Here is a 17,062-nt window from a genome sequence, read left to right on the forward strand (position 1 = left end):
GTAACCTATTTTTTTCTCCAAGTTGCCAGCATATTTCTTTCATGTAAGCATTAGATCAAACAAAATGTAGAAAGCAAGCAGTGATTAATGTCTTTCCACTGTGTTTTCAGTGTGGAAAAGCTCTCCATAGATAAGCCATATTTGCTCCTTAACTAGTACTAAAGTATTACATCTTACTACATGCTCCATTTTCCTATTGCAAATTTTAGCTTAATTTGGCATACAAAACTAACCTATCACTCCAGCATCTTTAAACCTTCCAAAAATCCCTCATAAAGCAAGTAAATGTAGTTTTGCATACAATGTGAAATGAATATGAGCTATTTTCCTCTTCATTTGCTTTATTCTTTTTTTAGTTGGTGAATGTTATGTGTTGGATGATTCAGATTGGGTGGTTTCTCTTTATACAAAGATATGATTATCCTTTTAAAGTGAATATGGTTTAAAGTGAAACATACTATCAAATATTTTTACAGATGAAAAGCCATCAATGGATTTCTAAATTCTACAAATTTCTCATGTGTGTGGCTATTGGATCAGGTAAGTGCTAAGTTAGCCATTAAAAATATAGGAAGAGGAATATGACAACTGTTAGATATGCATCACTACAAATCAAATGTTATTCTAGCCTTCAAAATACCTAAAGTTTATAATTTAAGCCAATCTGTTCCATTGCAACTTTCCTTTATTTTTTTTCTTGTATCTCCATTTGATTTATTGGGGGAAAAAAAAGGAAGGAAGAAATAATCTTATGGGCTTGGTTTTACGGGAATAAAGATAATTTTTGGTGTTTCCACAGCTTTTATTATGCGATAACAAATATCCAAATATGTGTTTCTCATAAACCTCAGTTCTCTGTTCTTCAGAGTTGTTTTGGTTAGTCCCTGACATCTAATTCCTTTTTACTTTGGCGTCCACATATATGCTGTGACCTGAAGTTAGACCACCTGCTGGCTGACACCCTGTTAGCCTGTTTTAGAAATAGACTATTCCTGTCAACACTGCTCTCAGGTGTATATGTAAGACTCATATACATGCAGACTTACAGTGTCTGCCTTCTTAGTTATATTTGCCCAAGCAAACCTCACTGGGGAACAATTTGAGCCGTAAGCACCAGTCTACAGCATGCATGAAGAAAGCCTTTTTTATAATAGCTATAACTATATATAGTTGGTGAATGCTGGCAGGGGTACTAAACAATTTCATCAGGTATTTTAAAAATGAAATGTAACTTAGTAGAGCTTTGCTTTGAGCCCACTGTGGAGTAAGTCTGTTGGATTTCCTTCAAAAAACAATTTGTGCATTCCCTAATTACCATTTACTACCCTTTCGTTTCACAACAGAATATAGCTTGTGTGACAACTGTGTGACAACTCAAAACTGCTGAAACTTTCTGCTTAGATCACACATTTAAAGTGAAAAATGTTAACCAAAACCACAGTCAGATAAAGCAGTCTTGCCTTAATAATATATTACAGTTGTCAAAAGGCATCCTTGTTAAAACACATAGTATTGGAAAAAAACTTTATCTGATAAAGGACACTAATGGAAATATGTCAATGGCTAAAGGGTAAAACGATTTTTAAAAGCATTTTAGAACGTAATTGGGATCAAAAGAAACCTTTATTGGATTCTTTGCTTGATCCAGATGGTGAAATCCTGAATAGTGATGCAAAAGAGGCAAGAAATGTCAACAACAGTTTGTGTCCTATATTTGGAATGAAGCAAGAACATGCATACAGGAGGCAGATTTTGAGAGAATTGAATATTCACCAATGAGAACAAAAAAAAAAAAAAGGAGGTAGCACTTACTGAAACTAAGATTTTTTTTTTTAAACCACAGATTCAGAAAATTTGTCAGAGACCTAAAAGACATGATTAACAGTGTTATTTTTTCACTGATGTCAAAAAAATGGGGAAATTTGGTTTTTGAACAACAGGAAACTCTAAGCTGCTTAGCTACAGGTCACACAGAGGCACAATAAATGCAATAGTCAAATAGAGACTGTAAACACAATTTAAGAATAAAAATGGGAGACTTCCATCAACATGGCTTCAGGACAAGCATTTTTTGGTAAACAAATCTGTTATCCATTTCACAGAAATACAGGTTTGATGGACACAAACAGCTATGTTGAGCAGTAAATTGTGTTTTAACATCATTTAAAATCACATAACTTACTAATGCAAACCCTACAGGTTAATTGCGTTCTGTAGACTTCACAGGGGTACTTAATATCTTCTTTACCTCAGACTTCAACAGAAAGGCCAGTTATCCTCAGGGCAACCAGCCCCCTGAGATGGGAGACAGGGATGAGCATTAGAATAGACCCCCTGCAATCCAGGATGGAGTAGATGATGACCTGCTGAGCCACCTAGACCCTCCCAAGTCTCTGGTAATGAATAGACCCCACCCAAGGGCAGTGAAGGAGTTGCCAAAAGAGCTTGTTCAACTGCTCTCCATCATTTATCATCAGTCCTGACCAACCTGGAAGGTCCTAGATAGCTGCAGAGTGACCAGTGTGATGCCTCTCTGCAGGAAGGGTCAGAAGGAGCACGCAGGGAACTACGGGCCTGTCAGCCTGATCACAGTGCTGGGGAAGTTCAGGGAGAAGATCATCCCGAGTGCCATGCCATGGCACATACAGGACAACCAGGGGGTCAGCCATGGGCATAGAAAAGGCAGGTCCTGCTTGACCAGCCTCATCTCCTTCTATGGCAGGGCGACCTGCTTTGTGGATGAGGAGATGGCTGTGGATGTGTCTGTCTGGACTGTAGTAAAGCCTATGTCACTGTTTCCCACAGCATCTCCTGGAGAACCCGGCTGCTCATGGCTTGCACAGGCTCTCTCTGCTGGATAAAAACGGCAGGATACCTGGGCCCAGAGTGTGGTGGGCAATGGAATTACATCCAGCTGGCACCTGGGCACTGGTGGGGCTCCGCCGAGCTCGGTACTGGGGCCAGCCCTGTTTGATCAAGGGGATCAAACAAGGGGATCAAGTGCAGTCTCAGTGAATTTGCAGGCAACAGCAAGTTGGCTGGGAATGTGGATCTGCTGGAGGGGAGGAAGGTTCTGCAGAGGGATCTGGACAGGCTGGATTGATGGGCTCAGGCCAAGGGTATGAGGTGCAACAAGGTGAAGTGCCAGGTCCTGCACTCGGGTCGCAAAAACCCCCTGCAGTGCTACAATGTGGAGTTATTCAAAATGGTGGGATGCTGCTTTCCCGCCTGCTTCTGCAGGTTAACATCAGTCAGGGAGGCTTCTTTACATCATCAACCCCTAAGCATGCTAGGGTCCTGCTGTTTCAGAACCCCACAGCACTTAGCCCTATTAGGTCTCAATATGCCGTGGTGTGATTTGTGCATAAATACCAGGTAACAAACCCAGGGAGCTTTGTAACATTTTGGGTTTGTTCATCTACAGGCACAGTTGTTTCATGTTTTTGGGTGAAATATGTGTTTGTGGAGGAGAAACTGGGATTAGAAAGTGAGGCTCTAAAATATCTCTAAACACTCCTAAGGAATTTCAAGCTTGGGAACAGCAGTTCCCTAAAACAGAGCACAATTTGCAACATCTGGAGTTTATTACAAATTTAAATTGCATATAACACCCCAAGTATTTATTTTCCTTCTCACAGAAATCATCCTTTTTCTGGTGGCATTAATAATATACCTGTTTCATTAAACTGCTCAGGCACATGACTACTAGAAACTCTCAGTGGAGAAGAAGCTGAAGTTCCCTGAGTGCTACAGTATACTTGACATAGTAGTAATATCTGCTGAGTTATGGGCTATATAATTTTTGAATCGTGTTCCACAGCACTCAGCAATATCTGTCATATGCTTTGTATCTATGTCACAGTTATTGCTGAGTTCAAACGAGTAATACTTAGGTTTATTTGAGAAATTCAGGTGAAAAGCTCCAAAAGATTTGTACTGTAGCAAAGTTTCATTTTCTACTGATGAGTCATTATTTTTTTATGAAAGTTTAATGAACAACAGCAAGCAAATAAAAATCATAACTGAGTTCACAAAGAAAGGTAGTATTGTGATGGCTTTTTCTGTGCTCACCTAAAATGTTGCTGACTTCCAAGGACAGGATTTTTCTTTCTTAATGGAACATGACTTAATTGCCTAGTTATAACTGTATGTTAATGTCAATAAAACTGCTTGTGAATGCAATGATTTAAAACCAGCAAGCTTTAAATTAGATGTCATGCATAGTATTCAGTTAGCCTCAAAGAGCAGAAATCAAAGATTTTCAAATAATCAGAAATGGAAAGTGGAAAAGACGTATTTAAGCCACTTTTTCTGTACAGAAGTTCTTCAACTTTTGTATCTTTATCAGCTGGAAATGCTCTGTTACTTGGGAAGTTTTTATCTTAGGCAGCCTTTATCTTTACCTTTGTGTGCCAGCCTTCCCACATTTTCGAATGCACAGCATTTTTTGTCTGGGAGGTGGAAACCAGCAGAGAATATTCATCTTTTACCCTTATCCACAACCTCTGCAGTCTCTCCAGTAGTAAAAGGCTCACAATTTCTCTGCTATACCACTATACCTGTCTGCCAGTCTTTACAGCAAAGGACAAAATGGAAATGAGAGTCTACAGCATATTTTAAATTCAATAGAGATCATTTTCCTTCATCATGTGTATAATATCTGGTAGATTTCTTTGGACCCATATTTACATCTCTATAGCTAGTGCTCTTTTAAAGCTCCCAGGCAGTTGAAATATTCCAGAAGCTGGATGTGAAATACTGTCTTAAGTGCTTAGATTACTTCATGTATACAACATTCTTTGCTAAAGGAGAGGAGATTTAGAGAAAGATGTGGGGTCTTATTCTTGCTGATGTCAGAGTACCTCTGAAGGGAGCAGCAAATCCTCACATGTCTAGATACCAGCACTTTGACCTTGACAGTGAGTTTACTTGGGTTGTGCCATTCTGCTCGGGCAAACCAAGCTCAAGTACATTGCAGTGCAACTAAAGAGAGCTGAGCCAGATTTAAAAATAGCAAGTACAGCAGCATGAATCTTGAGGTGTAGGCTGCATTACAGTCTCAAGTTTCAATGGGGTCTCCAAAGTCTGTGGAACTGTTCTCTCACTAGCAGTGGTTAGCCTGTTCTGGCTGATCTAGTGATGTATTCCTGCTGCTTCAAGCAAGAAGTCCAAGGGACCGAGCACAGTCTACTTTTAGCATATGAGCACTGGCAACAAGGAAGAAGTAATTTCTCATCACTGTTGTGTTCTTCAGGCCTGAATATCAATGAATCCAGCCCTCCCCAGCTCCAGATAGTTGTGACGAGGTGTTTGAGCTGGCAGAATCAAGTGCACTGTGGTCATGCACCCCTCGACCTGGAGAAGGAATATAGGATGAAGAGGCTTCATTTGCTTCTGCTGCCTCTTTGCCAGAGGAGCTTCCCTCTCCCTGAAGAACTGTCAGCACCTCAATCTAGTGCAGTCTGTGTGTTTTGTCACTCTGCATTGCTGATCCACCTGGTGGTGTCTTTATAGTGTGAGAGTAATTGCTTTTCTGCAATACCTCAGTCTCCAATTTAAAAAGGTTTCAGAGCTGGTGTCAGTGCAGCTCCCAAGCTGAGAGTGCTTGTCTGTCAGTGGTACAACTGGACAGGAACAGCTGTGCTCAGATATTCCAAATTCCTTGCCTCTTACACATGCTTTACCTTTTCTGCAAGCCTAAGATGATACAAGCACATTAATTCAAAGGTGCTCACAAAGATATCATGCCTTTTTTACTAAGAATAACAAAAGCAAACAGTGTGAATGTAGTGCTCTCTCACTGTCTGTTCATACTTTATGTAACATATTGTGCTTATCAGCTCTTGTTGGGCTTGTGACAACAACCAGATTAGTGCAGTAGTGCTGCTTTGAAGGAGCTGTGAGTTATTTGGGCGGTAGAAAGTAAATGCTTCTTGTATGAGTACTGGGATTAAGAAGACTGTACCACAATGACTAATAGGAAACTAGGCCATGAGCTTTTGGGCAAGACCTGTTTGGTCAATTTAACAGTTTAGTCCCTTTGGTAATTATGCAAGCAGGCATCCCATTTCATACTGAAACAAGAGTTACAGGTCTGATACAGCTTTGATATTTCTGCATGTCTCAGTGAATATTTGAAGAAGTACCCTGTGAAGATGGAATGCCCCAAGTGTAAGTGGGAGCTCCAAAACAACTGAAAATGACGGGGGACATGCCTCAGGCTCCCAGGCCTTTTTTTTAAAATGAAAAATATAGAATGAGGCTCCCAGATATCCTTTTCTTTCATGTTCCATGCTTAGGGCCATAGCAACTAAAAAGCCTTGCTGCATTGAGACTTGAGATAAGCTGAGGGAATATTAAATAAGCCAGTATGCAGAGATCACTGGGAGTAGGTAGGAGTTTGAAAGCTCCAGTTTATAAAAGTAACTAGGAAATTGTGCTGGTAGCTAAAAGATCAAACATTCAACTTATCAAAGGTTACGTTTGAAGTTTTGGGAAACCAAATAAAGAAATTCCTTGTTCTATTTCAGTGACTTCTGTGGCATAATTTCTTTGGCCATTGTACTTTCCTTAATAACATCTGATTTCTGTGGGGGTAATTTTAGCAGTGCTGCATCATACAAGATGCTTACAGAGTAAATGTTCTGCAAACAGTGTGTTAAATTGATTTCTTGTCCCTAATTGAGGTTGATTAAATGTAAATTTCAGGTTCTTGATCTAGGAGTTGTTGGCTTTTTGCCTTGGCTCTGGTTAGCGTGTTTCTTCTAAAACACACTTGAGCTAAAAGCACCCGTCTTTCTCAGTCCTCTATATTCATGTTGATAAAAATATTTTTATTTCTGGAGCAAGGCAGAGAATTTATTGAATATTTTGTCATTTGGTATATGACACCTAACAGCTCTGTGCCTCAAACCAGCTTTAACATTGTGCTGCTAATCTAGAACACAGGCTTCAAATGAGTTCAGAGGCAAGAATTGTAGCAGGACTAATGAAAATGAATTATATATGCTTCCTTATTTTGGCAATTTTGATTGAATTTTTTTTTTCCCATTTTGGAGAAGCATTAAAAGCATATCTATAGAGAATTATACCTTTATGTGGTTTCTTGTGAAAATCACATTTGTTTGAGAAAGAATAGATGATTTTCTTTGAAGTAGAACCACAACCACTGAAAACCAGAGATATTTCTCCTAAGCAAAATGCCAAATATTTCCCTGTTTGTTTATAGGTCAAATCTCAAGGAGACACAGAATCCAGAGAACTTTTCCCTGGCCTAACCCTTAATTTATCCAGTAGTTTAGCTCTGCTTGTCTGTCTGCACCGTGAATAGGCTGATTCCAGTGGGACTATTTATACCACATAAAGTTAAATCATGAGTGAGCTTTGCAGGATTGGGACCTTCAGAGGCAACTGGCAGATTTAAAATGCATTATTCCAAAATGCGGCAGAGAGTTCTCTGTGTTATGCTAAATGGGCTTTATTGCACTGAACTAATCTCCTAGTTATAACTAATCTCTTGAAGCCTGGTTCTCTTCATCCTCATTTCAGTAAATGCAAAGTCATTGCCTGAATCAAGTCAGGGTGTTTGGCTTTTTTATTCCTTCGTCCTTAATTATCACATAACCTTTAATACAGGGTTTACAGAAGAGAGAGGTAGGTCCAGTGTATAAATTGGATTACTCCTCCTGGAACCTGTGGAGTTATAACTGTTTACAGTGACTAAGAATCTGGCCCATAAACTTCACTGAAAGGCTTTCTCTAACCTGGCAGTGTAATTAGACTGAAAGAGTTATTTTCAAGAGTTGTTACTACCTGAAAATGATTACTCACTGGGGCATCGTTAGTATAATACCAAAGTCACTTCTCAAGGATGCTGGAAATCCAAACACTCTGTGCTGTTTGCATTCCTCAGTAGGACAGCTAATATATTGCCTCCTGTGTGGCTTGTGTAGTAAAACTGCTGTATTAACTATAACAGCGTTGGTACATGTTTCCCTAATCAAAAAATGAAACTGGTGTCTCTGGCAGTAGATAACTATACTCCTAGCAAGACAGATGCTTGTGCCTTTTTACAGAGAGAGTAGCTTTTCAATGTGCAGCAAGGACTCTACAAAACCACATAACAAAACAGTTTATATTTGCAGATAAGAAGTAACATCACTTATACTGAATAAGCTGGAGAAAGCCAAGTGTATAGATTTTAATACACTTCATCAGTAGTACATTAAGGAGCAGACCCAAAGGCTCATGGAAATGGAAAGAGGCTACCTGACTTCAGCAGGACCTTGGTTGATCCTGTAATCTTTAGGGTTTGCAGGCTCTCATGGGGGAAAGGAACCACCACACACATAATATTTGAGTCATGATGGTGAAAATCATGGCAGTGATGGGTGAAATACCTGCAGCCATGTGGTCTGTTGCTGTCTTGTGTGGTAGAAGTGAGGAGATCAGGAAGAGGGGGCAGCTTCTCTCTGTCCTGTGAGCATCCTCTTTTCCTGCCTTGGCAGTGTGGTTGCAGTCTGCCAGGCACTGGTGGGTGCTGCTTGCCCTGCTAAGCAGCAATGCCAGCACTGAGAGCAGTGTAGCTGTCTCCTCCTGCCTCCATCCTGCTGGGTTAAGGGCAAGGGTAGTACCTGAACCTCAGAGGTCTCTCTGGGCCTTTCACAGGCCTTAGAAATATGTGAGAACCAAGTCCTCTCCAAGGTGTTCCAGTTGCAGCTGTTGCTGCAGGCTTGCCTAGTGAGGCTTTGCCTTTCTCCTTGGCAAGAAATCAGGTATTAATAGCATCTTTGGTGGTCTAGCCACTTTCTTCCTAAAAATCCCACTAAGACTTCATTCTTTGTTGGTAAAGATAAGAAAGTGTTTTCTCATGATAGTTCATGTCAGCCCCCACCACAAGACAGATGGAATCACCATCAGCTGTTGTGTATCTGTGCTTATCAGATCTGGGCAGAGAGTGTGGGGCTGTTGCAAGCTGGGGGAGGCCTGTACACTCTGCTCCCACCCCTGCTGTCCCTGGGCCCTGTGCACAGTCCCCCCTCACCCCAGCTCAGGATGGGGTGTTCTCAGGCAGGGAGCAGAGACATCGCCGTGGCAGAGCAGCAGAACATCACAGCAGCCACATCTGCAGAGTTCTGCACACATCGGGCTGGAGATGCAACGTATCTCATTGTACGGGCACAATATGCTTTGTGTCTGGACTTAAAATAGGAGCTCAAGCACGAAGACATCTGTTTTACATCAGCTGTACATATGAATGCAAACACTGGTCTTTAAAGGTAATTTTTACTAATGCGCTCCCCATTGCAAACTTCCCTGGCTTGATGAGGGTGATACACCCGGTGCCAGCAGCACACCGTGTTTCAAAGCAAATTATAATATGCTGCTAACGTGAAGCTTAAGATGTGCTTTGTTAAAAACCAGCTTTTATCTCAGAGAAAAGGTTTTCTCTCTAACATCAGAGACTGTCTACACTGCAGAAAAATAACTCTGCCTCTGAAAGTTATCTGGCCAAATTAATACTGGCAGTTTCTAGGAAGCTATATCAGGGAATGCTGCGTTATTTTGTGTTTCTCCATGCTAAGCTTTTGTCCCATTTTATGTATTTATGCTTTCGCAATGTTTAATACTTGACCACTGAGGGCTAATCTGGTGCCACATGGATACAATGAAAATATTTTCTTATCCATTTTTATCCTAATTTGAGTTCTAAAATAGCTGTTGAACTGGTTAAATGATGGCTTGTTAGTATTTCTGTATTCTTTAAGCACAGTTTTGAATGCTCTGTTTAGAAGTTACTCTAATCTCTTAATGTAACTGTAATAATTCTAGTAATAGATAAAGTCACCCAGGAATCACAAAGAAACTCTAAGTACAGAAAAGGTATGGTACTGAGATGAATGATAGGAATAGATTTATTTTGTGGAGCAAAATATCCAAAAAGAAGTTTCTGGTAAAGTATCAGTTGCTACAAATTTGTGCTGAGCTAAAAAAAAATAATTCTCCACTTTTGTGAAGTCTACAGAGAACCACTTTTATACATGTATTAATCTAGCACTGCCTGTCTTAAAAGCTAAAACTGGAGAGAAAAAGTTGAAGATATTAGGATGTCAGTGTGGTGAGAAGATGAAATGTTTTCTTCATTGTTGAAATATAAAAGAGAAACTTGGCAGTCATTTGACTGGCTGGATGATATTATATTAGATATAATGATTGTACATTTAGTAGATACATAAATGGTTACTAATGCCAAAAAGACATGAAAACATGATTTTCTCTGCTTTGAAATTGGGAGGAACCCTATGCCACGTATTTATTTAGGAGAATTGTAATACTATCAAAGGAAGAGACCTCTGACATTATTAATACCACTAATTAATTCTTCCTGTCAGGAGGGTTCTCAAACCTAATTTAGAAGGACCTCTGTGATTTGCCAGCACTGTGCTCACTGTGTAGCTGTTCCAGAGTGGGCACTCATTAGTGGCAGTTACCTTGTACTCCTTTAGCAAGGGCTGCAGGTGCAAGGCAGTCTGAGGCTTCATTTTCCTTCTTTCCGCATAACCTGTGCAAATTAAGAACAGATATTTTGGTATCAAATATTTAAAAAGTACATTTTTTATGACTTTCTTATATTTTAATGAGAAAATGGAGGGAGGAGACAGATTTTGTAACTTTTAATAAGACTTCCTAGACAACATCTGTATGCTTAATAAATTAGTCATCTTTTTAGCACTTTTTGTTTGCATTACTTTCCTCAGCCAACACTGAAGGAGGTTATTCTGATGATGAAGGTAAAATAAATGGGCTGATGTGAACTGAGGGAAAGCCTATTATAGATCCTGTGTGAGTGGCCTTTGAGAAGACGTGTAATGGTTCAGAGAGCTCCCAGATCTTGAGTCCTCAGGCATCTGCTCCAGATCTTGGTAAAGAGCTGAGGCCACCATCCTTCTCTGTGCATAGAACGTGTCTGCTGCCTTCCTTTGTCTTCCCGGGTTGCTGTAGCCACACGTAATTGGTTGTGTGTGAGGGGCCTCCTGTGTCATCTCAGTAGCTGCTCTCTTATCTCTTTTTTTCTGTGGCACAGTGATGCTTTCCACAAACATCAACAGCCTGATATTCCTTTTCAAAGTCACAACAGTCTGACAGGCTAAAAGTGCCTGGTTGACAGTTTCCTGTTTTGGAACAGACTCCTGACTGCGTTTTGATTTTTTAACTGCACCATGGGGAAGAGCTTGCAGCTTGACACAGCCATCATACTGTAAAAATATGTTCTATTAAATCATTGTTTATTGCTTCTATTACCTTTCATTTTATTTTTTCTGAGAGAGGCAACAAAAAAAAATGCTATTTCTTTTTTTTTCCCAGGGGAAAAATAAAAGACAGTTATATGATGGGAAGAGGGATTTTTTGGCTTGTGGAAGGCTTAACAAGAACACATATGTACTCTTGACCCTCTAGTGAGAAACTGCAGAAAGAAAAAAGTCAAGATTTTCTGTGCAGTGGGTGTTTATATGCTTAACAGTATTCAGCTTCATAAGCTGTAATAGAAACTTCTTTTGGTAGGTCTTTCATCTCTATAAACAGCTTACTGCCGCCATCACAGTTAATTTGATTAGTGGCACTCAGACATGAACCCAGTGAAACAGCAGCTTAAGAGCACTTTTGCAACCAGTGACTATATTGGGAATTCTAATCTTTGTCAGAGCTGCACAGGAGGACAGCTACTTCTCTCACATTTCTTAATGTTTTAAAACTGTTTTGAACACTTATGTACTTCAGGGAATGACATAGAAAGGGTGAGAGAGATTATCACCTGACAAAACTTTCTTGAATTAGGTCATAGCAGGCTGTTTCGTTTAAGAGTTGTTCCTTTGCCTACGTGCTTAAAATCAAGCTTTCCTTCTCAACTCTTGTATAAGACAGGGCAGTGTTTTTGCTCTGTGAACACAGAGGATGCATGACTGTGGTGTCAGAGGAAGAAGGACAATACCTTTCTCAAATATCCTAGAAAATAAGGATGGGATTCCTATCTTATATGACAGCTGGATTCTGTATGTGTCCCAGGATTGTTCTGTGCTGCTCCCTTAAATTGCCTTCCCACGACTATCAGTGTTTATTGTAGTAACAAGGCTCTGTTTCCTATTTATCAAGTTGGATATCTGGTGTATTTACTCAGGTAATTGAGGAATGCACAGATCCTTTGGGTACTGCAGATTTTTAAATGGAAAATATAAAAGGCAAATGATTGTGGCAGAAAAAGAAGGGAGAGACAGGGTAGGCTTTGAGAGCTCATTCAAGGAGTCTTTTGGTATAAAAAGATTGGAGAAATCTGTTTGACATGCAGGTGGCAAAGGCAAATCTTGTACCTGGGAAAGGATATAATTCCCTTCTCTCCTCTGTTGGGGAAGTACTGATCATACGTTTGTTAAAAAGGCCACACCTGATCCTATCTTGGCGCTGTAAACCAGAGCAGAATTAGCTCTTATCTCAACATCTCTGCTTGCATAAAATAATAGTGTATGCTTTTGATAATCACTGGTTTGGTGTGGCTGCCAAAATGATTAGTAGTGAAACGGTTAAAGTGAAGGTATTTAAGCACTACCACTTGGTTTTATAGTGAGCACCTGCTGAGATAAATTCAAGCTCCTAGCATCAGTTGCTTTTTAAAAAAAAAGTAAATAGAAGTTTAACTTCTGTAAGTCTTTGACTTGGCAAATTTTAGGAAAAGCAAAACTATGCAGCAGTTTATGTGACAGGTAAATAATGTCTTCCCTATAAGATTTGAATTTCAGATGCTACAGGGGCTCTTGGCTCACACAGGTTTAATAAGTAATATGTCTTCCAGAAACCATATATATCTGAGAATAGACATACACTATGGCATTATGGATGGCACTGCTTCTGACCAGTAATTTTAATGTGCAGGGTTGGTTTTTTTTTTTTTTTTTTTTTTTTTTCTTTTTTCTTATGTGCTTTTTTCCCTGAGTAGTTAGAATTGACAGAAAGTTATACTCTTGATTGCAGACATATCAGTACTTTTCTCACTGTCATATGAAGGCAAATGTATTGTTCTACTTTGAATGTAACATTAACCAAGCAATTTAATGCACCTCAAAATTATGGCAAATATTCTTGTGATACTATGAGAACGTATGGTTGTGTAAAAGGGTTGTTTGGGTCTTGCTTTTACTAGTGCTGTAGAGTAAGCCATGACGCCAGGAGAAGGAGGAATATAGTGCTCACCAGCTGGTTTTTCCCTACCAAAAATTATTTGGATCAAGGTATTTTATCTAAATATATTCAGAGTGCATATGAAATATGTTCTGGATACATTCACCTATATATTTTAGATAAAGAGCAGCTTTGAAAATTCCAGCTGTTTCACACACAATGTGCCAGCAGCAGTCAGATGACAGGATGTCTGCAAAACTGAACAGAGTTTCTTTAAACAAATTATTCAAACTCCCAGATCAGGTATGTCTTATCATCTGTCTCACAACCCATCAACCATCCCGCCCCTCCCTGGGAAAACATGGGAAAGCAGGAGTGTCTGGAAGGATGATGAATAGAGATCTGATAAACAAAGGTGGAACAAGGCTTTCATAACTGGCTGTGCCTTTGAAGGAGTGCCCTGCTCTGTTGTAGCCTATGTGGATTTACACTGGTAAATTGTACTGTAGTGAAACAAGTTGTTCAGTCCTAGAGGCAATTTGCAGGGAAACAAAGGCTGTTGTATTATATTGGCCAATAATGGCTACTGTATATTTTTTGGTTTCTGCTGTGCAGCTTGGTTTCAGGGGCCTGAACAAATGACAGGAAAGTAATGTAAAAGTGCATGGCTGGAAGGACTGCTTAATAAGATACAGAGCCTCTTATCTCTAAGTAGTCTGTGTGGGTTTAATAGGGTCCAAATGTTGTGACGAACATTTATGCAGACATCAGAGCAGTGTCCTGATTTTTTTTTAAAAGGGCTACATACTCCAGGCCTGCTGACGTCAATGCAAGTGTGAATGTCTCAGCTTCTTATAAATGACTTGGTGTGCACTGAAAAAAACTGATTTAGTTCACACAATTTTTGACTCTCAGCCATACAGACCTCTCATGTTACTCAGGACAACGATATACATTTTAGCTCTAAAATTCACAAGGGTCCACTTAGTACATAAAGGATTCTTTTGTTTGAACAATTGCCTTTTTCGAAACTGCTTCACACTGTTGGCACAAATAGTTGGTTCTGCTTCTTGAGAGAAGGAGAAAATAGGCATTTAAAGGTGGTGTGCCACCTATGCCGTTTGTTGCTTGTGTTCTGTAGTGATACCACTAGATGCCATAGTGTTGAAATTCCAAACTGGAAGTGTCAAAGACTCCCAACAGATGTCATGTTGCATTGGATATATGTTTGTAGAGCACTTACCTCTTTTTGGAAATCCCACATCTAGGTTTTTTCAGTGCTTATCATCTGCTGAGTACAGAAGTGGTTGTGGTAAGGAAGGGACAGACCACAACTTTTCATTCTTGCAGCCAGTGATTCCCTCAGAGGAGAAAAGAAATTTTAGAAGTCTGTAAGGCCTGGCTTGCCTTTCTGGTAATGCCAGGGATCCTTGGGGGCTGTTTTAAGTCACAATATACAGCATGGCCAATGTCTGCACTTCACTTACCAGAAGGAGGGAAGTAATCTTTCCAGAACTCACAGTCTGAGTCCCTTCTTAGGTACTGACTAACCACAAAATTATTTAAGACAAAAAGAAATTATTTACCATGAACAGTATTAACAAGCCTAACTAAAAACTGCTGCTACTGAGCAGAGATCCCATCAGACACCAGTTTGTCACAGCTTTAAAAGTTCTTTTATTAGAATGCTGAAAAACGGCTGTATTGAAATAAATAACTTACATAATGTATCCACCTATCATAATTATGTATAGTTGTGAAATTCAGGTTCAGCAGGTTCAGCATACAACAGATTCCTGCTTGCAAGTAAACTGTGCTTGTTTAAAAAGTCAGAAGTAGAGAGAAAGAAGAACATATTTGAAAAGGAAGGTGTTTCAAAGAACTTTCCTGGGAGAGTTTGAAGAGTTTCATGTTTATTCTGTAAATGCTGCAAAGAAAACTCCACTTTAAGCTGCCTAGAAAGTGCATTTTTTCAGAAAACTTTTCATACTTTAAGTTTTAATATGGCACAAGCCAGCAAATTCAGGCAGCACATCTAAGAAAACAATTTTTTTTCTCATCACAGAAAACCTGAAGCTAATCCAAGGAGAATAAAAAGGCACTTCTTCCTTCACATTTATACAATTTAAGAAGCTGTTGTACAAAGCAGACAAAAAACCTGTCACCAACCTCTTGATCTCCATCTTGAAAAACAACAATGGTACCCATTCATTACTTCACCCAATATCTCTTTCTGTTCTGTTTAATGGGAACTATTCTCTGACTGCAGTGTACTTCAATGAAGAATTTTTAAAAAGCCTCTGCTTCCACACTTTGCTGCTTTATATTCGAGCAAAAAACTCCTCAAAAGTTTTGCACTTATGCCTTTGTATAAATTTATGTCCATACATAAACCTGTGTAATATAAACAACAAATGTTATCTGTGCCCTGTGCTGCGCTTGTTCCCTGCTTACTTCCCATTTATGAATGATGAGAATTCTGTGCATGGGAGTGGCAGAGATATGAAATCTTTCCTCCTGTAGAGCTGTTTCCATTTCACTCCTTTTAGCCAGAGTTTAGAAATTGCTGGAAGTTTGAAGGACTGAAAGTTTTTGGGTGGAAAATTGTACTTTTTTCCTCCCATCTTTCCAGTATCGGTTTTTAATTCCTTCTGGGTCTTCTAGAAAGTGTCTCTGTTCCTATTTGGTTCTGTAGTTCCTGGATCATTGCACTTATCCATATCCACAGTGATATATCACTGTGGTGTCTGATTTGCAGTGGAAAAGCAAAGGCTGTGGGGGCTGTTTGTTTAAGAGTAAGCTATTTCCATACTCTTTCTGGTTCAGTTTTGGAATATGGAAATCTAAGTCTAATAATTTTAAAGAACCTGTAGGGACTCCTTTTGTATAAGGAGGAATTTTAGTAGCATGAGGCTGTGGAAGTGAACGTCATCACATGCTGGCCCACAGCATTTGTTCATTGAAAAAGGAAAGCATTTAATACTGAATCTCAGAATGGCCTCCACAGAAGACAATCATTCAGCAGTCAGGCTGCTCAGCCCTTGCTCCTGCAGCAGCCTGCTATGATGTGACAGTGCAGTAATGAAGACTACAGGAGTGCAGAAGACTTGCTTTGACTTCTGCAAACTTCTACAAACTCAGCTCTGCTCGTAAGTTGTATGGCAGGACCCAGCACATACCTGGAGTCACCCAGCATCATCTGATTTTGTTGTAATCCGAGGAGTGCCCTACTTATCTTACTTGTTCAGTAGCAATAGTTAAGGAAGAGTCAAGCCCAAATAAGCCTATGATGCAGTGCTACATTGCTTTTAGTGAAAACTGAAACAATATCCACCTGTTGTAGAGCATACCTGAGCTTTTTAATTTATTATTTCAGCCCCATTTAAGGGGATAATGGCATGATTGAGGGAATGCATTAATCACACATACATCAGTACTGGAATTTGGCTAGGAGCAGGTTAGTTCTTGTTCACAGCAGATGTTCTATATTATAGCAGGGAGGAGAGGGGAGGAAGTTGCAGTTAACAAAGCATTTACCTGTGCTTGCTATTGCTCTGGGTTTTTTTGTATTTTTTTTTATCCAGGTGTGTTAGTCAATCTGTATTATAGTCATGCAGGAGTGAAGCATAACTAATGCATTTCTGACACACTTTTTATTTCAGAAAGTTAAGAGTATAGAGCAGTAGATGGGATTTAGTGAGAGCTGTTCTCTGAGCTCTGGGTGAAAGGCCTTTCTGTGTCAGAGACCTCTTGGGCGACACTGAAGTCACTGTGAGATGGCCCATGTGTAGGTGCATTGCCCAAAACTGAACTCTGTGCTTTCTTGTTTCCTCTTTTTGTTCCACTAAACCCTAGAATTGGGTAAGAATTAGGGTATTTGAAGCAATATTTT

General features: G+C 39.7%; 1 long non-coding RNA gene across 6 annotated transcripts in view; it reads left to right on the top strand.

Annotated features, from left to right (window-relative positions):
- Window positions 1-476: 476 nt before the first annotated feature.
- LOC116448550 overlaps window positions 477-17,062 on the top strand; it is a 436,138-nt gene continuing 419,552 nt past the window's right edge. For all 6 annotated transcript variants that reach the window (XR_004242002.1, XR_004242006.1, XR_004242008.1 and 3 more), the window contains exon 1: window positions 477-540. This is a non-coding gene — a long non-coding RNA (uncharacterized LOC116448550). The remainder of the gene's footprint in view (window positions 541-17,062) is intronic.

This window comes from Corvus moneduloides, chromosome 10 (genome assembly GCF_009650955.1).
Source record: "Corvus moneduloides isolate bCorMon1 chromosome 10, bCorMon1.pri, whole genome shotgun sequence".
NCBI lineage: Eukaryota > Metazoa > Chordata > Aves > Passeriformes > Corvidae > Corvus > Corvus moneduloides.